This window comes from Leucopleurus acutus (assembly GCF_964270905.1).
Source record: "Leucopleurus acutus genome assembly, chromosome: 6".
NCBI lineage: Eukaryota > Metazoa > Chordata > Mammalia > Artiodactyla > Delphinidae > Leucopleurus > Leucopleurus acutus.
Genome location: NC_139149.1, coordinates 116,001,729 through 116,016,541, shown reverse-complemented (window position 1 = coordinate 116,016,541; position 14,813 = coordinate 116,001,729). Strand labels below are relative to the sequence as shown.

The window sequence follows — 14,813 nt, the reverse complement described above, 5'->3', positions numbered from 1 at the left end:
TCAGGAGTCCGGCTGCCTAAGTCCGAGTCCCGTTGCCTCCGGCCACGTCGGGCCGGTGACCTTGGGCCCACTCGGCGCTGCGTTTCCTCCCGGACAATGCGGCTAGCAGCTCCCCCGCGACGGCGGGCGCGAGCGAGGCCGTGTGTGCGCCCGGCACAGGTCCGGGCTCGGGGCGCACTGCCCCTGGAGCCCGGCCGCGGCCAGCGCCCCGGACCCAGCCCCGCGCCCCCCGGCCCACGCCCCGCAGCGTCCGCCCGCCCTCCAGCCCCCGACGCCTGGCCGTGAGGACCCGCACGGCCTGTGGCGGCCCCGGCGCCGCCCGCCCTCCGGCCCGCCCGCCGGGTGCAGCGGCGCCGCGGGAGCCGAGCCACCCTCCAGCCCGTGGCAGCCCCTCGCCCACCGCACGGCCGCGCGCTCCTCACCTGGGCACCCCGAGACAGGCGAGGCGGGCCCGGCGCCCAACACCATGCCCGGCCGGCCGGCGGCGGCGGCGAAACGCAGCCCCTCACAGCCGCACCGGCTCCGGGCGGCGAGACCGGAAGTGGCGGGGCGGGGACTCGGCAGCTCTTGCCCGCGGCGGCCGAGACTGCAGAGGGCGCTTTAAAAAAAAAATTCAAAGCCCCGAAGAACTTTATTTGGAGCCTGACAGGCGAACAGCAGAGTGCACCGGCCGGGGCTGGGCTCGGCGGCCGGCCTCTCGGGCCTCTCTCATTGGCTGAGGGCACGGCCTGGGGCGGGCACGGATCTAGCGGCCCGCGCTGATTGGTCAGCGGCGACCGGGGGCGAGGTCGCCCAGTCAGTTTCCGAGCCTGCGCGCCGAAGGGCCGGGTTCTCTGCGCGGTGTTCCTGCCTCCATTCGTTTGGCCGTGTGCTAAGTCTGGGCCTGCGGCTGAGAGGATCCCCGCGCAGCGTGGCCTGCAGGGGCTGCTAGGCCGGTACTGACTGCCTCGGTGGATGGGGCGCCCGCTGTGTGCCCATCACAGTGCTCAGGATGCAGAGGAGCGGCCGCCCCACAGCCCGCAGTGTCGGGAGTGAGCGGGGCCGGGCGGTGAGCCGTGCAGCCACCAACCCCCCCGGGTGCTCCGGGAGACTGCAGTGGAATGGGTGGACGCTTTCCTGTTGTCTTACGGTTTTCATGCCTTGTTTTAGCTCTAACACTTTTGCAAAGTACTTACTTTAAAAAATCTGTTTCCAATTGTTCTAATTTCTAGCTCGTTGAATACAAATTATTCTCACGTCCATTCGCGTCCTGGTGTGGTTGGTAATAGGCGCTCTGGCAGGGTCAGGTAGGGCTCCTGGAGGAGTGAGCCATCTGAGAGAGGACGTTCACCTCGTGGACAGGGACAAAAGAGCCAAGGAGTTAGAATTTTATTTCCAGAAGCCCCACTGATAGGTTTTAAACGGTGGAGTGACAATATCAAGTTTCCTTTCTGAAAGACGCTTCTGGCTCTGAGAGAGCTGGCGGGAGGGGCGCCAGGCAGAGAGGAGACCCGAGTGAGGAAGACCAGTCACGGACAAAATTCACCGTATTCCTTCTGTCTGGGAACAGTTTCCTCCTTCTTCACCTGGCTAACTCCTAAATTTTCCTAAGCTTAGACACCACTTGCTCAGAGAGGGCCCAAGGTCTGGGAGAGGCAGGTGCCCCTCTGTGACTTTGCTGAAGCCCAGTGCTTCCGCACTCCTGGTGCTCAAGACGCCGTCAATGCCTGTTTCCCCCGAGCTCAGCTCCTCAGGTCCTCCTCTTCTGTGTTTCCCATAACACTCCTCCCGATCCTGGCGACAGGTGGTCAAAACACATCTGCCGGATAAGTATTGCATGAGCTTGTAGCAGCAGTCCTGGCGAGAGAAGATAAGGCCTGAAGCAAGGCAGCATATTAAGGTACAGTGCATTGGCTTGAGTATTCATCTTGCTAAGGAACACTGTCTGTAGGACAGCCTGAGCGCACATGGGCCCGCGGTGGCCCAAATCTCACCACTGGATAAATGAAGCTTCATTTCATGAGGCTGCCTTATGCCTTCACCTGAGCCTTATTTAGGGTTTACTAGGTTATTGACTCATGTAATCCTCACAACAACCTCATGAAACAGGTGTTTTATTATCCCCATTTTACAGATGAGGACACCGAGGCACAGACGTTAAGTAGTCTGCCTGATAAGGCAGAGCTGGGATTTGCCCTCCACCAATGCGCCATGTCCAATAGGTGGCAGGAGAGGGGCAAAGCTGGCCCTCCTGCTTCCTGGAGAAGCAATTTGTGTTCATCTGCGGCTCCTTCAGAACCGAACTTCCACTAGCTTAAGCACAAAACATTTAGAAGACAAGATATGCTCATAGGATATAAGGAGACAACTGGGAGCCCGGCCTCCAGCTCTCGGTGGCTCCATCTGAGTCCTGGCCTCTGGGGGTGGCCTTGTCCTCCCAGATGCCTCAGTGGAGCTGGGGCCTGGCCTCATACATCTTTACAATCCAGGCCACAGAGGGGGCTGTCCCTTCCCTCCCAATTTCACATTTTCCGGGAGAGGATGGCTGGGCTCAGATCATGTGCCCACCGTGTGTGTGTGTGTGTGTGTGTGTGTGTGTGTGTGTGTGTGTGTGTGCACCCGAACATATAAGAGGAAGGGGTAGAGGACCAATTGTGAGCCTCTAATAGGGAAGAACCTTTGTATTTTATTACAAGTTAATCACGAAAGGGATGTTGCCTAGAAGCTTAAATTATACATAATGGTCCATCGCTGGGAACCCTGCCTCCCAGGTAACGAGCATTAAGCTACAAGGCCTATGTTTAGCTCACAGGAAACATCCTGACCAGGCCCACCTGTGAATGGCTGCAGGAAGGAAGAAATTAGCACATCCCTTTGGGAGGCTGACCAGAACCAGGACCTTACCCCCTCCCCTTTGAGTATAAAAGCAGCCTGAATTCTAGCTTGGGTGAGATGATTCTTTGGGACACTGGTCCATCACCTTCTCAGTTTGCTGGCTTTCTGAATAAAGTCACTATTCCTTTCCCCAACAGCTTGTCTCTTGATTTATTGGCCTGTCGTGCAGTGAGAGCATGAGCTTGGACTCGGCAATACGCCTCCCAGGATAGTACTGGTGCCAGGGGACGAGCCGGTGGACACAACTCAGTAGGTGTCCTTCCCACCTCCTTCACCCCTACCCTGAGAAGCGCAGCCCAGGGCTTCTGGCTGGAACAGGGAAGGGGAGATGTCCCCTAACTTTTCAGCCACTCCTGTCTCTGGACACAGCTTCACAGGCTGTCCCAGAAGCTGCCCCGGCCTGGTCTGGGACTGACCTGGGTGACATGCTACCACCAAGCCAGGGCTCTGGGCACTCTTCAGCCTGGGGCAGCCTGCCAGCTGGTTAACATCGTCTGGTGCGAGGGCCTGGGTGCCTGCTGGGTGAGGGCAGGGCTTCCTAGGCAGGAAAAGCCTAGGGAAGCCCTAAGGGGCGAGCCTTCCTTAGTCATTCCCTCCACTCTTCCCTCCTGCACAGGCTTGGACGGAGCAGAGCTCTCCCACACCAGTGGCACCCGATCGGAGTAGACGTTCCTGGCTCCGTGTTTCAGTGGAAGACTGCTCTGCCCCACATCATCCTATGGACTCGAAGCCTTTGCCAGGGCAAGACCTCAGCGATGTTCCAAACACAGCCCCTTGCGTGGACTGGGAAACTGCACTGGCAACACTAGGTGTGGAGTAGACGTGGATGGAAGGGTCCAGCTCAACCCTCAGCTGGTACCTGCTCCAACCTGTTCTGTGTTGTTCCAGGTTATTCCACGGCGTGCATCCTACCCTCCAACCAGGCCCTATTCTCCTGAGTAAGGCCCAGGGCAGCCTGGAGACACACAGGCCCGTGTCCCTACAGGTTCTTCTGAAATATATGTCAGTAAGTCAAGAACTGTATCATGAGCATCTACCAAGTGCTGAGTGCTGGGAGGGGACAGAATGTATACAGCACAGACCCTGCCCTCCAAAACCACGAGCTCCTTGGAGAACTAGTACTGGTAAATCATGATAGAATGAGGGATACAACTGGGACTCAAGGTTTGCTCTGCACAGAGCAGATCAGCGACTCCGCAGTCCCACTTGAGTTTAGAGACTGTTGGGGAAGGAGGGAGGGAGGACAGCTATGCCTTAGAGTCCAGCTGGGGAGGCTGAAGACAAATGTACAAAACCCAAGGTCCTCCTGGTGCTTTCTGTTGCTAAAAGTAGAGATGGTACGTTATTGTTAGGAAAAGCTTCATTGGGCCTTTTATGGTGAAAGGCAGTGCCCTGGGTCTAATTTGGAGAGGAGAGGATGAAGCAAAGACGACACCAGACAAACAGTGGCTGGCAGTGGTTGTGGGGTACCGGGAGAGCTTGTCAACCAAGACGCATCAGCATCCTTGTTCAACCAGTTCTGGGATCCTTTGTAACATGAGGGAGGGGCAAGCCCCTTATAGTTGGGCCAGATCGGGGCTTGAGTGATGGTGATGACGATGATGATGGTGGAAGCAGCTACCATCCAGGCAGCAGACAATTGGATTCGAAGTAGTATGACTCTAACCACACATCTAGTATAATTAACTTCTGACTGCTCCATAACTGGCCTCCAGGGAAAGCATCATGTTTCCTTTTATTCCTTTAAAAAATAATAAATGGGCGGTGACAGCTTTCCTGAAAAGGGACTGAATCAAAGCAGTGTTTTAAATATTACAGGACTGAGATTTTCTCACTCACCCTAAAGCCACACTGGGCACATTTTAACAAGGGCTGTGCATTGTAACTGGAATGGAGACATCGTACAATCAGCTCCCCGTGGTCCCTGCTGCCCCTTCCTGCAGACTGCGCTTCTGTGATTCTTCCCCTTCAGGCCACCCCGTCAGATCAGGCCCCCGCGTGGAAAAGCCCTGCGAACAGTACACAAGAGAGAAGCTGCCTTCCTCTGCGGATTTTGCGTTTACTTTCCCAGGAAAATATACTAAAACCATCTGCCTTTGTCACACTCTCTCCTGTTTTGCGTTGCATATTCTTTTGTATTAGTCACTGACTGAAGTCTGTTCATGTTTTCAGGTATTTTTATGCTACTGATGAAAAGTTTTTATAGTTTAGTTCTGGTAGGGGACATGAATAGTAGGTGTGTGTGTGTGTGTGTGTGTGTGTGTGTGTGTGACCATACATGCTAAGCTGAATAATAGCCCGCTGAAGGTGTCCTTGAACTAATTACTAGAACCTGTGAAGATGTTACTTTACATGGTAAAATGGACTTTGCAATTATGATTAAGTTAAGGATTTTGAGATGGGGAGTGCTACACATGGAATGTTTATGTCCCCCTCAAGTTCATATGTTGAAATCCTAGCCCCCAAGGTGATGATATTAGGAGGTGAGGACTTTGCGAGGTGATTAGGCCATGAGGGTGGAGCCCTCATGAATGGGATTAGTGACTTGATTAAAAAAAAGTCAGAGAGTTCCCTTGTCCCTCCTGCCATGTGGGGACACAGAGAGAAGGTGGCCATCTGTGAATCAGAAAGTGGAACCTCCCCTGTTACCAAACCTGCCGACACCTTGATCTTGGACTTCCAGCCTCCAGAACCATGAGAAGTAAATTTCTGTTGTTTATAACCACCCAGTTTGTGGTATTTTGTTATAGTAGCCTAAATGGACTAAAATGGGGATTATCCAGGTGGGCCCATCATAATCACAAGGTCCTTACAGGAGAGAGTCAGGACATCAGAGTCACTAGTAGAGGATGTGACAGTGGAAGCAGAGGTGGGGGTGATTGGAGGAAGAGGCCTGAGCCAAGGAGTACAAGTGGCCTCTAGAAGCTGAGAAAGGCAAGAACATGTCTCCCCTGAATCCTCTGGAAGGAACAGGGACCTGTAGACACCCTGATTTTGGATTTCTGAGTTTCAGGACCGCTAGAGAATAAATACGTGTTTTAAACCACTGTTGGTTATGGTTCCCATAGGAAGCTCATGCACAGTATCTCCAGGAATCGTGCCAAGAATGGTGGTTGGTGGCTTCAAGGGCAGCCTGGGATCTGGGTATTAAGGAGACTCCCTGGAGGACTGGGCAGGTACCATCAGCCCAGGGCTCATCATGACACATTCATAGGGATTCAGGATGCTCAGACCACTCTTGCAGTGAGGTGCTGCTGCCTGGGTTTTATATTTTGTATAATACCTATAGTTTTTGTTGTTCTAAGTATCTGGCATTGTCTGTTTCGGTGAGTGATATGGGAAGAATGCCACAAAACCTGTTTTCCCTTAAAAAAAAAAAGAACCCTGTGGTTGAAAATGTATATCCATGAGAGTTTATGTAAACACCCGAGGGAAGAAGGTAGGAACAGGATCAGGAGCAACCATCCTGTGTTCTGAGCATCTGTAACAGCCCAAGATGACATCCATTGGGCTGCATCTTGGGCTGCAACCCCTGGGACCACACTGGGGTCACCCAAGACAGTCACCTGGCACATCAAGGCAGTCCCACCTCCAGGGAGAGTCCCTCCCCCTGCAGCCACAGCTCCATCTCACTGGAGACTGGGGTGAAGAACCAACATCCCAGTAACTCCTTTCTAAACCCTCATGACTGACGTCTGACTCCAGAACTCTGGTGATGGCCATGCTGTGGCTCTCGTTTGTGAAGAGGAGGAGCCGCCGTTCAGAGTGGACCTGGGCTACTGCTTGCTCTGCTGGTATCAGGTGACCCAGCACAAACCTTTAAGAGGGCAATAAAAGTCCTAAAAGCCTTCAGATCTTTTGACCCAGTAATTCTATTGTAGGGATTGGCCTAACGGAGTAAACCAAAAGCAGACAAAGCCCTGGCACAAGAATGTCCATTGTTACAGAACTTGGAAGCAACCTCAAGCTCAGTATTAGGGGAAGGTTAACTAAAGTACCATTCATTTACTTACAAGAATATTACACAGTGAGTAAACTTGATTGTTATGCAGATTATGTAGAAGCATGAACATACTTATTAAATTAAATGAAACAATCAACATTCAACTTGTATAAATTCAATGACTGCAATTCTGGAAAACAAATATATGGGCAGAGACTAGAAGTAAATTAACAAAAATGAATATAATTTTTGTGTCAGAATGGTAGCATTTTGAGTGAATTTTCCTCATTTTTCTTCAAACTTTTATTTTGTCTTCATAACAATACAAAGGTCTCTTTTAACATGACTGACCCTTACCTTGGAGCACAGGTCTTGCGTCAAATAAGTGATTTTAATGCTGCGACTCACTAGAGAAATAAATATGGGGCAGCATACGGCTGCCTTGAACACACTGTTTAAAAAACAGGCAATCCGGGCTTCCCTGGTGGCGCAGTGGTTGAGAGTCTGCCTGCCGATGCAGGGGACACGGGTTTGTGCCCCGGTCCGGGAAGATCCCACATGCCGCGGAACGGCTGGGCCCGTGAGCCATGGCCTCTGAGCCTGCGCGTCCGGAGCCTGTGCTCTGCAACGGGAGAGGCCACAACAGTGAGAGGCCCGCGTACCGCAAAAAAAAAAAAAAAAAAAACAAAAAACCAGGCAATCCAAACCAGGCTTCCAAAGCCTTTCTAAATTTCAAGAAGACAGATAAAATTGTTTTGAAATAAATGGTGACTCTCCACGTGGCAGTAGAAATGCCCCTCCACGTGCTATATGCACAGTACATTCAAGTCCAACGAAATTCTAAACGCACGTTTTCTACAAGAAAATACAGTCTGCCTCACGGCAGTCCCCAAACACATGCTGCAGGAAAAAGGGGACACTACGTCCATCTGAGAGGCCAGGAGAAAGACCCAGGGAGCACTGGGGCAGGTTACAATGAAGAGAGATGATGGAGAGGGCACAGTCAATAGGATGAAGAAAGACTCAGATATCCATCCTCACCATCATTATTACCTAATCTGGCTACTGCTATAAGGCACGTGCCAGAAACAGAAGATCGTTAATAGAAAGGACTAGGCAAGGTGACCGTTACATAATGAGACAATGTGATTGGCTCCCTAGAATATCCAAGAGGCAACTGAAAAGTAAAAAACTAAAACTGAACAAAGTGACTCGAATTAAAAAAAAATCAATAGGTAAATTTTATGTACCAACATCAGCCAATTAGAAGTTATCAAGAAACCCTTTTCACAATGCAGGGGAGGGGAAAGAAAGACGTAACATTTAAATAAGCTTGATGGCAAAGAGGCATGACCTGGGTAAGAAAATTACAAACTTTACATCTCTCAGAATGTACGTGTCTGGATCAGGGAGGAGTTTGAAGACATCGTCTGCATGGAGAAGCCCACATCACATGAAGGAACCACTGAGAACCAGCTAGCAGGGAAGAGTGGGACCTGAGCCCGGTCAGAGCCCACATGGGATGTCAGGTAGAGAACAGGTTACTATCACCCCATCACTGCTGTACTGTTCTCAGCAGCGTCAGCCTGGAAGCCACCTAAGACTCTACCCACAGGTTCTTGAGGAAATCAGGCGCTTCAGGGAGTGAGGTTAGGTAGCTACTCACAGAAGCAGCAGACGGGCACCTCCTGGCATGGAAATGTGTCCACCGTCTATCATAAAATGGAAAAATTAGTGGCATAATTGCATGAATAGTATAATGACGTTGTGTAAAAATAGTCTGTTTAGAGATAAGTTTACAAACTATTAGAAAATATTTAGAAGCATATTGCATTAGTTTGCTAGAGCTGATGAAACAGAGTACTATAAGTGGAGTGGCTTAAACAAAAGAAATTCATTGTCTCTCAGCTCCGGAGCCTGGAAGCCCAAGACTAAGGTGTCGGCGATGTCGCGAGAGGGGATCTGTTCAGGGCTCTCTCCTTGGCTTGTGTCTTCTCCCTTTGTCCTCACATCATCTTCCCTCTGTGCGTGCCTGTGCACAAATGTCCCCTTCTTACAAGGACACCAGTCATATTGGATTGGGCCCCACCCCAATGACCTCATTTTATTTTAATTAAATCTGTAAAGGCCCAATCTCTAAATAAGGTAACATTGTGAGGGTCCAGGGGTTAGGGCTCCAACATAAATTTGGAGGGGACACAATTCCACCTGTAACACTTATACACCGACTGCTGACAGTTGCTCTGGGCTATGGGATGGGGTGGAGGTGGAAACCTGGCTTTTCACTTCTTAGAACCCTGTGCTGTTGGGATTTGTATGCGGTGGGGAGGGAGGGAGACTCTAGGACCTTGTTCAAAACATTGCCCATCAAGTGCTGAGAGGGGTGGGAGCTGCTCACCTTCCAGGTTCCAAAGTCACATAGGCAGCCCAGCCGTGGATGGTGGGGGCACTGCCCGATTGGAGGCCCCTGGGCCCGCATGACGTGGGGAGCTGGGGGCAGAACAGCCCTGGGGCTCAGAGAGCATCTCAGAGACCTCTGTAAGTGGTCTGGGAAGGTAAGGGTCTGAGACCAGGCAGTCCCGAGTGAGATAGCCTCTCCCCATCTCCTGTCACTTGGCATCTCTTGGAGGAGGGGGAAAAGGAGGAGGAGGGGGAGGGGAGGGGGAGGGGGAGGGGAGGGGGAGGGGGAGGGGAGGGGGAGGGGGAGGGGAGGGGGAGGGAGGAGGGGAGGGGAGAGGGAGGGGGAGGGGAGGGAAGGGGAGGAGGGGGAGGGGAGGGGAGATGGAGGGAAGGGGGAGGGGGAGGGGAGGGGAGATGGAGGGAAGGGGGAGGGGAGGGGAGAGGGAGGGGAGGGGAGAGGGAGGGGAGGGGAGGGGAGGGGAGGGGGAGGGGAGGGGAGGGGGAGGGGGAGGGAGAGGGGGAGGGGGAGGGGGAGGGGTGGGGAGAGGGAGGGGAGGGGAGGGGGAGGGAGGGGAGGGAGGGGAGGGGAGGGGAGGGGCGGGGGAGGGGAGGGGAGGGGGAGGGGAGGGGAGGGGGAGGGGGAGGGAGAGGGGGAGGGGGAGGGGGAGGGAGAGGGGGAGGGGGAGGGGGAGGGGTGGGGAGAGGGAGGGGAGGGGAGGGGGAGGGAGGGGAGGGGGAGAGGGAGGGGAGGGGAGGGGGAGGGAGGGGGAGGGGAGGGGGAGGGGGAAGGGGAGGGGAGGGGAGGGAGGGGGAGGGGAGGGGAGATGGAGGGAAGGGGAGGGGAGGGGGAGAGGGAGGGGAGGGGAGGGGGAGAGGGAGGGGAGGGGAGGGGAGGGAGGGAGGGGAGGCAGGCCGCTGGGCAGGGCTAGGCCCGCAGCTTCTCCACCTCTGCGGGGGGGGGGGGGGGGAGGAGGGGAAGCTGCCCACCCCCAGCTCCACCGAACCCGGTTGCCTCTCTGAGGCCACGTGGAGGCGCCGCCAGGGCCAGGCCACGAGGGGTGTCCTTCCACCAGGGCGATAGTGGGCGAGGTGCCTGCCTGCCTCCCAGGGTAGCCCGTGGGGAACACGGAGGTACCTCGGGCATCCTGGGCCACCGCGTCTACACCAGCGGGGCACTCGCGGCCGCTCTGGATGACTTCTAGGCTCAGGCCTTAGACTCGGCCGGGCTGCTGGGGTCCAGCCCCTCGGGAGCCTCTGGCTCAGTGCGACCCGGAAGGCCGGGTGACCACCCCGCAGATGCCATGCTCCCCCGGACCATGGGCGCGCGGACCTGGAGCATGCGGTTACCCTGGACTAGGGGACACGGGACGCGGGGTTACAGGGGGTGCGGGGGTCCAGAGCGTGCGGTCGCTCGGGTCGCGGCTGGGGGCACCGCCCGGCCGCTGACACCACCCCTCGGGGGCCCCCTTCTCGGGCGCCCTCCGGATGGTGAGCGCAGTGGCTTCTCCCCGGGTCCACGCAGGAGGTGGCCCAGCGCCGCAGTTTTGCCAGATCCCTTAGCCCGGGCCGCCTGGGGCTGGGTGGGAACCGCACTCGGGCGGTGGGCCGCCGAGCGTGGCTCCAAGGGTGGGCCTGAGACGGTCGCGGGCAGGGCGGGGCCCGCAGGGCCGACAGCCCAGCCCAGGGCTGCGAACTGCGTTCCCGCGCCAGCTGTCCTGGCCTCGGAGGAAGCTGCAGGAGCTGGCTGCGGGGCAGGACCAGCCTCCAGGGGGCATCTAGAAGAGCCGTGGAAAAGCAGAGCAGAGGAAAATCCGTGAGGGGAGACGCTTTATACACCTTTGGGAAGAGCTTCCCTGCACGGGGGAGGGCGGCTACCCCTCCCAGGATGGACTTTAGGACCCCGATCCCAGCCCTCCCGCCACAATTGCTCACCACCTCACAGGTGGATTGTAGATCTAAATGTGAATGGTAATAATGCTTTAGAAGAACTCATAGAATACTTTACTCGGAGAAGGCAAAGATTCCTTAAACAGAACCCAAAAAGCACTAACCATAAAGAACAAAAAAAAATACCTCGGACTACATTAAAATTGAGACTTTCTCTTCATCAAATGATACCATTAGGATAGTAAAAAAAAAAAAAACAACAAGCCATAGAGGGGAAGAATATATTTGCAATATGTGTACTCCACAAAGGCTTCAAGTCCAGAACCTATAAAGATTCTGCAGATAAACAAGAACAGGGAGAAATTCCCAAAGAAAAACCAGCCAGAGACTTGGACAGGCGCCATGCAGACAAGATTACTCAAATGGCAAGGAGCACATGACAAATGCCTCCTCACTAGTCATCAGGAAAGGCAAATAGAAACCTCAGTGTAACATCCCTTCACACCCATGAGAATGCCTAAAACGAAAAGGCTGGGAATACCAAGCAATACCAAGGACGTGGGGCAGCTGCAACTCTCATGCCCCACAGATGGGAGTGAGAACTGGCACATCGGCTTTGGAAAATAGGTGGTGAGCAAATGCTCACCGTACAACCAAGCAATTGTACTCTGAGGTGTTTATACATTTATTCACACACACGTACTTATTCCACAACTTGGTTTTTAAGCTTAATAGTATGTTTTTGAAGTCTATTCGTATCCGCATATAGAGATCCATTGTATTCATTTTAATCTATGCTTGTGTTATTACTTCATAAGAATATTTCACAATTGTTCCTCCCGTTTCCTGGACGTTTAGGTTGCTTCCACTTACCTGGTATTACAACAGCGCTGCAGTGAACACCAGTACAGCAACCTGGGGCACAGGGAAAGGGCTTCTCCAAGGCCTGCCTCCAGAAGTGAAATTGCCACTGGTGGAGGACACACATTTTTAACCTTGCTAAAATTGCCAAATTGGTCTTCCAGGTGGTCATAACTTAACATGCCAACAAGCAGTATAGAAGAGCTTGCATTTCCCCATAACTTCCTGGCAGTGACAGACGTGGTGATTTTTGCCATGTGATGGGTATGAAATGGTCTCTCACCGTGGTTTTAATTTGCATTTCCCTGAATGGTGAGTTTCTGCATCTTTTCTTGTGTCTATTGGCCATTCAGGGAATGGCCTCTTCATATCCTTTGCCCACTTTTTCTGTTGTCTTTTTCTTATTGATTTGTAGGAGTTCTTTATACGTTCTGGAACAAATCCTGCGTTGAATACACAAAATCTTCTCCTGGTCAGTGGCGTGTATGTGCTTTGTTTATGGTTTCTTTTGTCATATGGAAGTTTTCAATGTTGATGTCAAATTCATCAATCTTTTATTTTTTAAAAAAAATTTTTGGCTGCACCTCAGGGCACGTGGGATCTTGGTTCCCAGACCAGGGATCGAACCCCGGGCTCCCTGCATTGGAAGCTTGGAGTCTTAACCACTGGACTGCCAGGGAAGTCCCCAGTCTTTTCTTTTATGAGTTGTGCTTTTTCACTAAGAACTCCTCTTCCCAGAGGTTATAAAAGACATTCTCCTATATATTTTTCTAATAGTTTTACAGTTGTTAATATTTGAGTGTATAATCTTTTAATTCAACTGGCGTTTATGTTGGGCTATGGGTAAATAGGAATCCAATTGCATTTTTTTCTGTACAGAAGACCAGTTGTTCCAACGGTATGTCACCGAGCTGTCAGCTCTTTCCCCACTGAAGCGTGATGTCATGTCAATCATATGTCAAGTTCCCAAGTGTGTTTGGGCCTGTTACTGGACTCACTATTCTGTTCCACTGAGCTATTTATCTTCCTACCAATACTACCCTCTTCTCATTATTAGTTTTATAATGGTAGATCTTAATCTCAGGTAGCACGAATTCCCTTCACAAATTCATCATCCTTCCCCCGCACCCCGCCAGAAATGCCTTAGCAGTTCTAAAATCTTTACTCTTCCATAGGAATTTTAAAATCAGTTTTTCTAATTCTTTCTGAATTTGTATTGGATTTTAATTGAATCACATCCTGATTTTGACTTAAGAAAACAATTAAATTTTTCTTTATAAAAATACTCCAGGGCTTGGGAATTCCCTGGCAGTCCAGTGGTTAGGACTTGGTGCTTTCACTGCCAGGGCACCCCTGGTGCCCTGGTCAGGGAACTAAGATCCTGCAAGCCACATGGCCCAAAAAACAGTACTCCAGGGCAGATCAGGTTTTGGGGGTCTGTGGCTCAATGTACAGTTTGGAGCCCTCTTTAAGAAAGATTATACTCAATTATATAAAGTTGGTATACAAAGTATACTTAAAGAATTCAGTGTTAGAGATGAAAGTGAATATTCATTTAGAGTGAGAAAATAAATACTAAAAATATTATGAAACCCCAAAAATATGATCATATATTTATATATATGTAATATATAATATAAAATTTATTTATTTAATATAATACATTTATTTTACTTAATATATAATATAAAATTTTATTTTATAGTATATAAAATAAAATTATAAGTAAATACAACATGTGAGTTATATCTTTTCCTGTTTTTTCATGTTTGTGGTATTTGCAATTTACTTTCTCATTCTAAATAATATTTACTTTCTTTTTTTTTTTTTTTGCGGTACGCGGGCCTCTCGCTGTTGGGGCCTCTCCCGTTGCGGAGCACAGGCTCCGGACGCGCAGGCTCAGCGGCCATGGCTCACGGGCCCAGCCGCTCCGCGGCCTGTGGGATCCTCCCGGACCGGGGCACGAACCCGTGTTCCCTGCATCGGCAGGCGGACTCTCAACCACTGCGCCACCAGGGAAGCCCCAATAATATTTACTTTCATCCCTAATTTCGTAGTCATAATTGAATGTCTTCTTAAAGAGCCCCCCACCACTATATAACAAACTTCTCCAAAAGTTTTTATAGCCATTGTGATAGGCAGAATATTGCACGTGCACACACACACACACACACACACACACACACACACACACACCACTTAACACCAAGATATCCATATCCTAATCCTTGGAACCTATGAATATGTTACCTCCCTTGGCCAAAGGGATTTTGCATATATGATTAAGTAACAGGTTTAAAATGGGGAGATTAGCCTGGGTTATCTGGGTGGGCCCTAAATGTAATCATAAGCGTCCTTACAAGAAGGGGGCAGGAAGGTCAAAGTCAGAGGGAGAGAGATGTGAGGATGGAAGGTCGGAGAGAGAGTGATTTGAAGATGCTGTGCTGCTAGTTTTGAAGAGGAAGGAAGGGGGCCCCAAGCCAAGAGAAACAGGCAGCCTCTGGGAGCTGAGACAGGCAAAGAAACGGATTTCCCCCGAAGTCTCCAGAAGGAGCACAGCACTGCAGACCCCCTGATTTCAGCATTCTCACCTCCAGGATGATAAGAGAGCAAGAGTGTGCTGTTTGAAGCCACTGGGCTCGGGGTCGTTTGTTGCAGCAAGAAGAGCACACACAGCCTCGTTTCCATAGCTACCTCTAGAAGCATCTCTTACACAGCCGGGTCACACTCTACCTGAGCGCGGCACCTCGCTTTGCCCCTCTTCCCAGCTAACAGCAGTCCTGAAGGTCTTTCCTATACGCACACGCAGAGCACCTCACTCGTGTTAAACATGCTCATGAGCATTCCC

General features: G+C 51.8%; 1 protein-coding gene across 2 annotated transcripts in view; it reads right to left on the bottom strand.

Moving 5' to 3' along the window:
• Positions 1-516, bottom strand: part of UBE2F (ubiquitin conjugating enzyme E2 F (putative)) — a 52,320-nt gene extending 51,804 nt beyond the window's left edge. For both annotated transcript variants that reach the window (XM_082840888.1, XM_082840889.1), the window contains exon 1: positions 423-516. The gene's annotated coding sequence lies outside the window, so the exon portion shown is untranslated. The remainder of the gene's footprint in view (positions 1-422) is intronic.
• Between the last annotated feature and the right edge of the window lie 14,297 nt (positions 517-14,813).